Below are 3,144 nucleotides of genomic sequence, written 5' to 3' on the forward strand. Positions count from 1 at the left end.
TCTGAATTTCATATTCTTGTAACTCTTTGTTCTTGGTTCACACCTGTCTATTTCTTCTGCATCTTAAGTAGTTCGTTTTCTAGCTGTGAAGTAGTCCAAATGTTTCTCTTAGTTTGTACTTACTAATTCACCCCTGGTGTGTTTCTCAGAGCTCTCTTCCTCTATCCCCCTCCCTTCTGCTCACACCTGAGTCATTTTCTAGGCCTCTAGAGTTGTATAAATTTGTTGGCACAGGTCTGTTATGACCATGGTCTGTGTGATTTCATAAGTGGGATTTTCTAAGTGGGCAATCAGAAATATTCCAGAAGTGACCAGAATGTGAGCGTTACCTCCTTAACTGTTTGTCACTTGCATTTTTCCCCTACACTTTTTCATATTCCCATATGTAAACCTTAAACTCACCATGTTCACCTATGCCCTCACAGTTTTTGCTCCACTCCTCCTCACTCTCCTTCGCTATCCCCCAACGTCAGCACTCGCCAAACAAATATTCATCTCCCCTTCCCTTTTACCTCCCCACCTGTCCTCATCTGCTGACCTGCTCCTAAATCTCAGGTCTGTCTTAATAACACGCAGACCATGCCGTGCACTCTCCTTCTCCCACCTGCTCTCTCTTTCTCTACTTCTCCTCACTGCTGGTGACATATCTCCCAATCCTGGACCTCCCCAGATGGGACACTCCTCTCTACCACCCCCCTATCGCTCCACCCTTACTAGTAACTACCGCAACCTCTCCAATATAAAACCCATCCCCCTCTCACCTACTCCACCGCCCACTCTCTCTGGAGCGCTGTGGAATGCCCGTTCGGTCTGTAACAAACTGCACATCATTCACGACCTCTTTACCTCTAGCAATCTATCCTTTCTGGGCATCACTGAAACATGGCTGACACCAACCAACACTGCCTCCCCTGCTGCGCTGTGCTACGGTGGCCTTCACTTCTCCCATACTCCTCGCCCTGGCAATAGACAAGGTGGAGGAGTGGGCCTCCTTCTTTCTAACAACTGCAGCTTTAATCCAATCCCACCCTTACCCTCCCTTGTCCTGCCTTCCTTTGAAGTGCACTCTGTCCGCATCTATTCTCCTTCCAACCTCCAAGCGGCCATCATATACAGACCCCCAGGCCCTACCACTTCCTTTATCGACCAGTTCTCTGCCTGGCTTCTACACTTTCTCTCTGCTGACATTCCCACTATTATCATGGGTGACTTCAACATCCCCACTGACACCCGCCAGTCAGCAGCCTCCAAACTACTCTCCCTTGCTTCATCTTTTGGTCTATCTCAGTGGTCCACCTCTGCCACCCATAAAGATGGACACACATTAGACCTTATCTTCACCCGTCTCTGCTCTCTATCTAACCTCACTACCTCCCCTCTCCCCTTATCTGACCACCATCTATTGACCTTCTCTGCCCTGTCCTCCTCACCTGCCCCTCCTGTCCAGCACGTATCACACCCTCGCAGAAACCTCGCACACGTCAACATACATACCCTTTCTGACTCTATCCTACCACTGTCCTCCATATCTTCAGTGCACGACACAAACAGTGCCACCACTTTCTACAACGCCACTCTCACATCAGCTATTGATTCAGTTGCTCCTCTTGTGCATGGCAGAGTGAGACAAATCAATAGACAACCCTGGCACAACAGCCTCACTAAAAAACTACGGCAAGTGTCTAGGGCTGCAGAGCGGCGCTGGAAGAAAACGCACTCCCAGGAAGACTTCACCACATTCAAAAATGCAATTCACACATTTCGCTTGGCCCTTACCTCGGCTAAACAGGAATACTTCAGAAACCTCATATCCTCTCTAACACACAACCCCAAACAGCTCTTCAATACTTTCAACTCCCTCCTTCGCCCACCACTGCCCCCTCCAACCTCCCTCATTTCCGCAGAAGAATTTGCCACATATTTCAAAGAAAAGATCGACCAAACCAGACAAGTCTTTTCTGCTCAACCACCACAACCCCTTCATATAACAGACCACTGCTCCTCCCCCATAAACTTCCTCTCCACTATCACCGAAGAAGAGCTTGCACATCTTCTCTCAAAAGCGCACCTCACCACCTGCGCACGTGATCCCATCCCAACCCACCTCCTCCCCAACCTCACCACTATCCTAATTCCAGCCTTAACCCATCTCTTCAACCTATCTTTATCAACTGGTACCTTCCCTTCTGCCTTTAAACATGCAACAGTCACACCCATCCTAAAGAAACCTTCCCTCGACCCAACCTCTGCTGCCAGCTATCGCCCCATATCGCTACTCCCATTCGCCTCAAAACTCCTGGAACAGCACGTCCATGCTGAACTTTCCTCCCACCTCTCCTCTAACTCTCACTTTGACAACCTACAGTCCGGCTTCCGTCCACATCATTCCACTGAAACTGCCCTGACAAAAATCACAAATGACTTACTTACTGCCAAAGCTAACAACCACTTCTCTATACTCCTACTTCTAGACCTATCCTCAGCTTTTGACACTGTTGACCACTCCCTCCTACTACAGATCCTCTCTTCCCTTGGTGTCAGAGACCTCGCCCTCTCTTGGATCTCTTCATACCTCTCCAACCGCACTTTTACTGTCTCCCACTCCCACACAACCTCTTCATCCCGTCCTCTCTCTGTTGGCGTCCCTCAAGGCTCTGTCCTGGGACCATTACTTTTTTCTATCTATACATTTGGCCTGGGACAACTCATAAAGTCCCATGGCTTCCAGTACCACCTATATGCCGATGACACTCAGATCTACCTCTCTGGTCCAGATGTCACTTCTCTGCTGTCCAGAATCCCAGAGTGCCTATCTGCTATATCTTCCTTCTTCTCCTCTCGCTTCCTAAAGCTCAATGTGGCCAAAACTGAGCTGATCATCTTTCCTCCATCTCCCCTACACTATCTACCTGATCTATCTATTACAATAAATAACATCACGCTCTCCCCAGCATCCAAAGTTCGGTGCCTCGGAGTGACCTTTGACTCTGCCTTGTCCTTCATACCACACATTCAATCCCTCACCACCTCCTGTCGTCTTCAACTCAAAAATATTTCCAGAATCCGTCCCTTCATCAATTCTCAATCCACAAAAATGCTAGTGCATGCTCTCATAATCTCCCGCCTCGACTACTGCAACATCCT

The sequence above is a fragment of the Anomaloglossus baeobatrachus genome, chromosome 5 (assembly GCF_048569485.1).
Source record: "Anomaloglossus baeobatrachus isolate aAnoBae1 chromosome 5, aAnoBae1.hap1, whole genome shotgun sequence".
In the NCBI taxonomy this organism is placed as follows: Eukaryota; Metazoa; Chordata; class Amphibia; order Anura; family Aromobatidae; genus Anomaloglossus; species Anomaloglossus baeobatrachus.